This window comes from Euprymna scolopes, chromosome 20 (assembly GCF_053919585.1).
Source record: "Euprymna scolopes isolate OS-2025 chromosome 20, ASM5391958v1, whole genome shotgun sequence".
Lineage (NCBI taxonomy): Eukaryota > Metazoa > Mollusca > Cephalopoda > Sepiida > Sepiolidae > Euprymna > Euprymna scolopes.
In genome coordinates, this window is record NC_136501.1 from 48,277,867 (window position 1) to 48,289,609 (window position 11,743).

The following is an 11,743-nucleotide window of genomic DNA, read 5'->3' on the forward strand; positions in this document are numbered from 1 at the left end:
CGATATCATTATACCAGCTTTAGACAAACCAGATAACACTATTGGATCCTAGCCAGAAGACAAGAAAGGTACATTTTAGTTTTACGAAAGGCCTCAAAGCGAAATCATCATCATCATCATTATAATAATAATAATAATAATAATAATAATAATAATAATTTTTATTTATTTATTTATTTATTATTATTTATTTATTTATTTATTTTTTTTTTTAGATTACATCTTCGGTGAGCGAGAGATCTTATTTATTAAAAAGTAGGATAGAAGGTGGTAACTTACTACAAACATTAAATAAGCGTATGTATACACTAATAAGTTAATATTCGTGGTATGTTATCACCTTTTATCCTCCTTTTTAATAAATAGGATCACCCAGTAGAATAATGTATCATCTTTTACATACGTACGTACGTATGTATGTTAAAGGTACTACGGTATTGATATATCGATTCTAGAACAATACTGGTTCCGCCTTTACACCACTCTTAAGTACTCTTATGCAGATTAAAATCAAGATATATTCCAATATTGATCACAATCCATGACATGATTTTGATTCCAGAAGATGTTTCAAATAAAAGACTTAAGCTTTTTTTTTTCTTTACATGGAGGTCACTACTTATCAAGGCCCAGAGGCCACCCGAGGATAAGGGTCAATGGGTATACATTAGTCATTGTGAGTTTAGCGTAGTAAACATTGGTGGGAATTTTGTAACTTGGATTACTTAGGGGGGACGGTTCAATAAGAACTTGTTCACGTTGGACTCAATCAGATTGTAGTCAGCTGGAAAGCAGGCAAACGGAATAAAGTTCCATAGGCGAGCAGATCTAAGCTTAATTACACCCATTAACCCTTATCACCGAGTGGCTTTCGGGCCTTGATAAGTGATGGCCCCTTGTAAGAAAAACAAAAAACCGGTCCTTGCAAAACGCTGTGAAAAGAACATTCAAGATGAGAACCATTGCAATATTTTTAGCATATGAAGATGATATGACCACACAGATTTGGACGATTCTGTTTATAACCATGTTGATGATAACGAACCAATCAAACGCAAGAATAAAATATAATGAATCTCTTGGAATTCTTCGGTGATAACTTTTTCAGTCTTGGACGCGTGAAAACCACTACGTCCTGCTGATCGTGACTGGATTGATTCTTTGTCTAAAAAAGCTTCTCTAACTGAATTTATGCTGCCATTTTATTTCGTGCTTGGAATTACTTTTCTATTTCGAGAATGACTTTACGCTCAAGAATAATCCAAATGATACAAACTAGCAGAACCCATGAAAATTCCACGGTAGTTGAAAATTTTTAAAACACATTATAAATAAAATGAATAAAAAAAAAAAGGTATAACAAATAACGACAAATTTAAAACAATTATTTAGCAAATAATGTTTGACCTTTTAAAGCTAAAAAGAATTGATTTTAGAAACTTATATTTTTTTATGATAATTCAACACATAACACATTTTTTTCTAAATAATTTTTTGATATAAATTATAAACGAACAGATGGCAATTCATTTGCATATTTTTTTAACATTTTAAAAAGGAACTATGATAAAAACACTTACAGTCTCCTCTCAGCATGGGTTGTTTATAATTATAAAATAAAATAGTCAGTTTGAAAACGTAAACGGACAGCCATGTTTTGTTTTTTAATTTTTTGACACATAACACATTTTTTTCTAAATAATTTTTTAATATAAATTATAAACGAACAGATGGCAATTCATTTGCATATTTTTTTTTTAACATTTTAAAAAGGAACTATGATAAAAACACCTACAGTCTCCTCTCAGCATGAGTTGTTTATAATTATAAAATAAAATAGTCAGTTTGAAAACGTAAACGGACAGCCATGTTTTGTTTTTCAATTTTTTGACACATAACACATTTTTTTCTAAATAATTTTTTTAATATAAATTATAAACGAACAGATGGCAATTCATTTGCATATTTTTTTTTAACATTTTAAAAAGGAACTATGATAAAAACACCTACAGTCTCCTCTCAGCATGAGTTGTTTATAATTATAAAATAAAATAGTCAGTTTGAAAACGTAAACGGACAGCCATGTTTTGTTTTTTAATTTTTTGGGAAGAAATGGTTTTAATGAGTTTTAACTGATGAAGAACGACTATAAAGGGAGGTAATTCGTTTCTCATTAATTGATGTTTGCGATGATGATGTTTTTTTTTTTTTTTTTTTTTTGTAAAACTGGACGTACGGACAAGTAAATTAATATTTAGGAGATCATCAATCCTTATCTCAAAATATTTATAACTAAGGCTAATGAATTGCAATGCACGTCATCTAAAAAAGCAAACTACAATTTATAAAAGGAATTAAATTTTTTTTTTTTTTTTTTTTAGTTTATTGTGGTTATTTCGTATACAGTTAACCATTTAGAAAAAAGGGTGCTTATTTAAAATTGCAGATAATTAAGAACAAAAATATAAAAAAAATCTTTATAATGATCACACTCGTCACGAAACGAAGACATCATATTCCCAAAATCGCGTAAATCGATTTTTTTTAAAATAAATAAATAAAATAAAAAAACAAGTTTTATGAGGAAGCGAGGAACCGGCCGGGAGTCGTCTTTTTTTCAATTCAAGGGCGACAATTCAATTCAATTACCGAAATTTTGTCAGCATTCCAAAAAATTAAAACTTTTTAATCGCAAAAAAAAAAAAAAAAACGTAAAATTTTATTTTCTTAATTAAAAAAGCCTACCTGATCAATTCACGTGATTTTTGGAATATAACATCTTCATTCCATAACGAGTAAGTATATCATAAAGATTTTTTGTATTTTTTTAAAATTAAGTGTAATACTAAATATGTACCGAAAAAAAAAGTATCGTATTTCGACATTAAACTGCCTCAGAAAGGATTTACAATATCGCTTCTGGCTTTAGGTTTTGTGTAATGTTAGCGAAATAATGTGTTTGGAAAGTGCCAAAAACAATGCTAACAATTAATATGCATGTAGTTAAATTGGCGAATGAAAAAGATCAATAAAAACATGAAGGTTATGAATGGGTCACCAGTTAGCAAGTGCTAACGACAAACATGACCAGAGTTTTGTAAATGAAGAATTGATAAAAGGACATTTTATAACAAAACATTTATATATTGCAATTTGATAAGAATTAAAAATTATTTTCATTTAGTAAATGTTTATTTATGCAAATTTGTGATTGGTAAAGTTGAGTAAATAGTCACAAGTCAAAATGTTCTTAGCGTAAATAATTTGTGTATGTGAGTATTTGGCAGCGTGGCACTGTGAATGTGTGTTAGTTTACCTTGTTCTTGTTAGTGTGAGTCTAGCAGTGTCGAATTTAACCCGGGGTAATTGTTAGTTGGCAGTGCAGCATAATTAATAATCCATTTGGGGAAGAGTGTAGAATAGTTAACACTTGATTATATAACTACACTCTACAACAACCGCCAACAATTCTCCTCACTCTGTATCTGTACCTAAAACTAAACGGAAATTCTATGAGTATAGTTTCTTTCCTAGAATTGTCCGTCTGTGGAACAAAATACCGTAGGGCTGCTTCGCAGATGACTATAACATGGTCATTTTATGAATAAGTCCTGTTCACCCGCCCTTTTAATCAAGCTCTACCCAAAGTACACCATTACTGATCATGCCTCACTTTAACCCGTATCCTTTAGTAGCTTCCAGGTATTGATAAACGGCGAGCCTCCCTCCCAAGTAAAAGAAAAAAAAATCATCGCCACACCTTGACCAACAATCCCAGATGAGCTTTCTTTTGTGTACCTTGGTGAATGACTTCCTCTTCATTGTTCTGCTGATAAACTTATTTCCTCTTATTTTCTTATATTCTCTTTTTTCTTTCTCCTATACTCCCTCACACTTGGGGGACGGACGCCAATAATATAATGTGATAGCAATTAAAACCATCTGCTTTTTAGAATGCGTAGTAATCATTTTGCAATTTCGCCACAGATTGATACACTGTAAAACAGATAAACCAAACCAAACTAGTTTAAAAAGTAATAATTCGTTCATCTTCGCTAGATTCAAGATGGCATTCTCTTCTGAAGGCTAGTTTGTTGATACAAATAATCTGTTAATTTTTTTTTTAACAAACTTTTCGATTTGAGATTGATTAAACTCTTTTTAACCGCGGCTTTCCGTAGTTTTAATATTAATCTTTAAAAAAAACTCGACTTAATCTTCGCAAATAATTATTGATCTCTCATGACTGACTGACTTCATAATCTGCGTCTTAAGTAATTGGATGTTGTTTAGAGGGAAGGATGCTACCTCACTTGATTGGCTTCAACTCAACAAACAGAAATGAATCGTCTAAGTTTAAACCAAGAAAAATGTCCGCTTAATTCCGGAAGTTTCAATCTGAAGCCGTTGCTAATAAATCATGTAACTGAAGTACTTTCGAGATACGGTTGCATATAACAACATCTGCCCATCAGTCTGTCTCACTTAAGCTTTAAATAGCATTTTCGTTTCGTTGTTATGCTTTAGTATATAGGAATGCGACGAATTCCATTTCTGATATTTAAAACAAATATATTAAGTTTGTAGCGTAGTTCATAGCATTGGTAAAGCTATTTCTGAGCGATAATAGCCTTTTTGCGTATTACTATGAACGAAACCGACATTTAATATAAATTGCGTATAGCACTTATACAATTTTCGTTTGGTCTTTCATACGTAAGTTTGAAATAGCATTTTCGTTTGGCCTGTCACGCTAAAGTTTCAAATAGTATTTTCATTTGGTCTGTCATGCTGAAGTTTGAAATAGCATTTTCGTTTTTCTGTCATGCTTAAGTTTGAAATAGGATTTTCGTTTGGTCTTTAATGCTTAAGTTTGAAATAGCATTTTTGTTTGATCTGTAATTCTTACGTTTGAAATAGCATTTTCGTTTGGCCTGTCATGCTATAAAGTTTAAAATCGTATTTTCGTTTGGTCTATCATGCTTAAGTTTGAAATAGCATTTTCGTTTAGTCTGTAATGCTCAAGTTTGAAATAAGATTTTCGTTTGATCTGTCGTGCTTAAGTTTGGAATAACATTTTCGCTTGATCTGTCTTTCTTATAATGGAAATAAAATTTTAGTTTGATCTGTCACCATTAAGTTTGAAATAGTATTTTCGTTTGATTAGTCATGATTAATTTTAAAATGACATTTTCATTTGGTTTGTCATGCTTAGTTTTGACATAGCATTTTCGTTTGATTTGTCATGCTTAATTTTAAAATGACGTTTTCATTTGGTTTGTCATGCTTAATTTTGAAATAGTATTTTCGTTTGATCTGTCATGCTTAAGTTTGAAATAGCATTTTCGTTTGGTCTGCCACGCTTAAGTATGTAGAAATGAGACTAAGTTTATTTCTAATATTTTAAACAAATTTATAGGGTCGTCTTTTTAAACATGTAAATTATTTGGTTTGGTTTGTTTTACGGCACATCAGCATTTTCAGGTTATTTAATGCAGAATCCGGTTATTTTGATAAAAAAAATTATGCTTCAAGTTTTTTATATCTTCAAATATTTATTCATGGTGGTTGGTTTGTTTGTTTTGTAGAGGAAGTTGTTTTTGTTTTTGACTTTGCAGAAACACAGGTCAGGCAAACCGTGGCGAAATCCGATTATGGAACGGACCTACTTCGTCTCGAACAAGGAATGTGGTCATCCAACCAAGCTATAACCTAAGCCGATATCTAACAAGTAGGAATTTTATAATCACTAGGACGATGTCATCTAACATGCTAACCTAGCGAGCAATTAGTAATTTCAGAATGTGAGAGATTATATAATTATTTCCACAGCCAAACAATTCCGTAGCTCGCAATATAGTCGGATTTCACCGCGATTTGCTTGATCTGTAAAGTTCATATACTTTCTTGTGTGTGTGGTGGGTTTGCTCAGGTGGCAGAGCGCTCGACTTGCATGCAAGAGGCCCGGGTTTCGAATCCCGAGTTCGGATATGTCTAGCTGATGAGCCTAAATGAGGGCGAAACTCGAGTTTTGGGACTTCCGGTTTGTTGACTGTTATGGCTCTTGTGCGGCGTTATTTGGCTGTGGAAATAATTATATATATATATATATATATATATATATATATATATATATATATATTAGTGTTGGGACGATTAATCGGAATCGGGAATCGCAAAAATTGGAACATTTTGGGGCATCGGAATCGGAAAAATTGGTGGCTGTTTTTCGATGCCAAAACGATTGTCATTTTTTTATTTTATTTTATTTAAAGTAAAATCTCCCATTACTGGTAATATTGATAAGTTAGTAAATATTCATTGGTTATAAAATACAAGTCAAGCTAAAATCGATAGATCATCCTCCACAAGTGTATTTTGACGTCCAGGAAAATATCTGCATATTTAAGATGTGTTTTTACGAGAATGGGGGAGAAATAACAACCTTATAGTTAAATGATTAGAGATTTATAAAGAATCGGAATCGGTAATATATCGGAATCGGGAATTTAGCACGGAATCGGTAATTGTATCGGAATCGGGTAAAATATTAGAATCGTCCCATCACTAATATATATATATATATATATATATATATATATATATATATATATATATATATATAACTTTTGGAATAACTTGATATATATTGAATACAATAAAATAGTCATTAAAGAATTGGCTCTATAATAATAAATATGAAATCTACATGAATTAAAATATCATAATATCATATTTAAACGTATTTTACGACCGGGCGATACCAAGCCATTTTTTTTTGTAACTTTTGAAATCCCTGCTATGTATTACTACCTCTATATATTAATAACTGATAGAGAATTGGCTGTGTAATAATGAATACGAAATCTGCATAAATTAAAATATCATATTTAAACGTATTTTACAACTGGGAATGGCCGCGCGGCGTGCTAATTTTGTCCAACAACTGTTGATTGATTGCGAAGTTCGGCATTCAATATATACAATCGTTATCCAACGAAACGGTTCATAAATTTTATTGTTTCATTCATGTTAGGCTGATCATCCACCTTATTTTCATAATGCTCGATTAATTTCATTAGATGGCAATTCGATGTGCACTGCAACAGGTCACCGATTCCGTTAGCCGATTGCTCTTTAATAGATATTAGATTATCATCCCCTTAATATGTATTTTCATTTGATGTTGTTTTATTCCTTTTTGTTTTTGAACCGGCTTTATTATTATTATTATTATTATTATTATTATTATTATTATTATTATTATTATTATTAAACAATATGTCAAACGCCATTGAATCATTTAAAGTATATTGAAATCCCCTAAGTAAAAAACAAACATTCAATAAATACATAATTCAACATTTGTCAATATATATATATATATATATATATATATATATATATATATATATATATATATATGTATATTACAAAGGCATTACCACTTATCGAGGCCAAGAGGCCACTCGAGGATAAGGGTTAAAAAGTGTACAATAGACAATTGGACGATAAAGTAATGGTTAGTAATTGAAATTCGGTAAATTTGTTAACTTATATGGAACAACTCATCAAAAATTTGTTTACATTAGACTTGAAGACAACAATATTGTAGTCAGCTGGAAAGCAGGAAAACGGAAGACAATTCCATAGGCGTGCAGTTCTAAAGAAAGAAGGGTTGTTCATAGAAACTAGGTTTAGGTTTAAGCACAGATAAAGAGTGGGGGAAATTATTGATAGTGTTTTCTGCAAGACGGATATTTCTTGTGAAAGTTTGGCGAAGGGGGACCATAGAGTGGAGCTCAGTCGGGCACTTTCCATGAAAATAACGATAAAGCAGAGACCAACCTGCAATATCTCTTCTGTGAGAAAGAGGTTGCAGGGAAGAGAAAATGACATCTCCTACGAGGCTACGAAGTCTATTTTGAACTCTATCAAGGCAAGATAAGTCCTTTCTAGCAGTTCCTGCCCAGATGTGGTAACAGTACTCCATTCTTAGACATACCTGGATCTTATATAGATAGAGAATTGCATAAGCAGTGAGATAGAAAACTGATCACATATAATGATAGAAGACGTATCAAGACACAGGCATGGGTATGTTTGATCTGGCATAATGATGATTCATTAAAATTGTGGGGCCTGCGTACGCGCCTGGTCCACAAAGTATGGAAAAAAAAAAAAAAACGTTTACAAGTGTTTTTGATATAGATGTACATAATAATACTTTAATAAGTATGTTTTAACTTAAATAGGGATGATATAATAAAATTGTGGGTCTGCGTTCACGCCCGGCCTCCATAGAATGGAAATAGGCACAAACTTTAATAAAATCTTTTCATATCTATCTGCGTAAGTATACTTTAATAATTATGTTTCAGTTTGAAGAAATATGGTATGATAAAATTATGGGGTGTTCGTTCGCGCCTGACCTCCATAGAATGGAAATATGTCACAAAGTTTAACAAGGTATTTTGCTTTGGTTTTGATACCCCCAAATTCGAAGCTATCTCTTTACAACCCTTCCTTTTCATAACCTATCACACTTTCTGCTTTTTTGAACCCAGTTAACGACGGGTACTTTTGCTAGTATATATATATATATATATATATATATATATATATATATATATATATATATATATATATATATACTAGCAAAAGTACCCGTCGTTAATATATATTTAGGCAACATTTTTTCCCTTAAGCATATTTTATTAGATAAAATATATATATATAAATTCTGTTTTGTATCCTTCCCATTTTCCGAACAATCCTTTTCACTTATGGCAGGAACTGGCTGATGTAATCGCCAGTTTACGACGGGTACTTTTGCTAGTATATATATATATATATATATATATATATATATATATATATATATATATATATATATATATATATAGTCATTCACATACAGTACTGTTTCGCTGTATTACAGCTCATTAGTGCGGCTAGACGGGCACCTACCTTAAGCCAGGATCGAAATCCGACCGCCCGTACGAGAATCAATGCTTCTCACCATTATGCTAAACAGCAGCTGCTATGCGGGTAGTTTTGACATCGTCCGAATACCTAAGCTCGATTAGTTTATGTAAAGAGCATCGACACACACACACACACACACACACACACACACACACACACACACACACACACACACACACACACACACACAAAAGAAGGCCATCCGGCGTTAAAATACGCATAAATAGTATATTTTAATCTATGCAGACTTCTTATTTATTATTATAGAACAAACTCTTTATTGAGTATCATCCGGTATATAGTAATCCTTTTTAAAAGTTATTAAAAAATTCGTCTTGAGGACAATCTGCTAAAATCGAAGCCAGAACATATAGTGCTCCAGCCTTAGTCGTTATTTATCTCTCCAGCGTCGTCACCGTTTGAGCTATAGACAGATGGATACAGAAAGTTAAAAATTAAGCGACTTTAAGCTATGAATACTTAGCTTTGCGCATACACAAAGTTACGGCAAGGGTAATGTCTTATTCGAACTACACTGCCAAGGTCAACTGTTTTCTTTTTAATTTTGACCTCTTAGCAGCAAATTTTACCGGCTAAAAACTAAATTGAAAGTATGGTACATGTCTAAATACCTTATATATATCAAATTTCAACACTGTAGACCAAATATTCAGAAAGGAGTTTGTTAGAGACTTTTCGCATACAAACCCTAACCCTCTCTCTCTCTCTCTCTCTCTCTCTCTATATATATATATATATATATATATATATATATATATATATATATATATATTATGTTGTAAGACTTGAAACCACTAGATTCATTAATCTGTAATCTAATTCATTTCAATATCGTGCGTATATATATATTTAGGCAACATTTTTTTTCTCTTAAGCATATTTTATTAAATAAAATATATGTATATAAATTCTGTTTTGTATCCTTCCCATTTTCCGAACAATCCTTTTCACTTATGGCAGGAACTGGCTGATGTAATCGCCATATTTGTGTTGCAAGCGCAAGTATATTCTATATACAAGAAGCCTTACAAATAAAAACGAAAGAAACCTAATATCAATGAAAATGCATTTTACCGATAGTGGGAATATCTTGAAATGTTTGTTAAGTTATTAAAATAATTAACAAATGAAATAAATATACACATTATTAAAAAAAAAAATCTTATAAATTGTTCAAAATCAGTTGGATTAATCCTCCCCTGACGATGAATGCAGAAGGATTAGAAAGTACTCGAACTTACAACAAATATGGCGATTGCATCTGCCAGTCCCCGCCAGAAGTGAAAAAGATTATTCGAAAGACGGTAAGGAAGCAAAACATAATAGATTAAAAAACACCTATTTTATTCAATAATATATATATATATATATATATATACTTTTGTCTTATTTTACTTCAGTTGAAGTTCTCAGAAATCAAGGGGCCCACGACTTGGGGCTAACACTTGAAGTCTATATGAGATACATAGATATTCGCATGTTCCATTAAAGTTCTTTATCTCTCAAGCACTGAGTTAGTAAAGAATTGAGAACATAATTTTCCTCTCCCCAATTATCCATTTTTATACGTTGTAGTATATCTTTCATGTTGGTCTCATGGTCTTACTGGATTCCAGGACAAGAATTTATCTAATCTGGTGGAGTATCCAGCTTCGTGCTATTACTTGAGGTAATATCACTTGGAGAAGGTGCACCATTCCTCGGAAAAGCTGTGGGGTAGCCGTAGTGAGGAGATCTTATTTGGGCTGCGAATACGATGTGATTTTGAATATTTGGTCAGGGTTTACTTCTATGGAAAAAGTATCCTCATGCCAGATTGTTCTGACAAACCCCTGTACAGAGAGACCTTAGACACTCGAGGATAGTGTCTATGTTTAATAAAATATGTTGAGAAACAATTTAGCAAGAGCTAAACACATATTTATTATTCGGAAAGGAAACACAAATATAGGTGAACGTCTTTAATCCGCGCGGTTTCGAAGTAATACTTTACTTTACTTCCCGCCAGAGGGCAGGAGTTAGCAAAATGCATAAAGAAGTTTGCCTGCCTATCTGCCTATCTATCTATCTGCCTATCTATCTGCCTATCTATCTGCCTATCTATCTATCTATCTATCTATCTATCTATCTATCTATCTATCTATATATATATATATATATATATATATATATATATATATATATATATATAAATATATATATATATATTTGACGCAAGAGTGCTCAATACCAAAGTAGGACAAGATATACTTTTTATTTGTTATACATACGCATTAATATGTCGTTACACATTCATGAGCATGAGTTTCCGTGACCCAGTTATAAGTAACTAGAAACCTCTTCAGGCGATATTACTTATACAAAGGTTTAGTCCGTAATGAAAATTTTAATGGAGTTTACAAGCATAAAAAATTATCAGGGGGTCACATCACGTGACATTAAGAATAATAATAAAAAAAGCTAATGGCCTTTAATATACGTGAAGAAGACGAAGAAATAAAGGCGGGGGATAAAAAGTGTGTATTAAAATAGAGAAAAGAAACACAGAGGAAAAAGAAAGGAAGGAAGAGATGGGAAGAGAAAGAAAAAGAAAAAAGAAAGGAAAAGGAAAAGAGTAATAAATATTATAATAATAATAATAATAATAATAATAATAATAATAATAATAATAACATCAATAGTGATAATATTAATATTAATAATAACAACATTAATAATGATAACAACAACAACA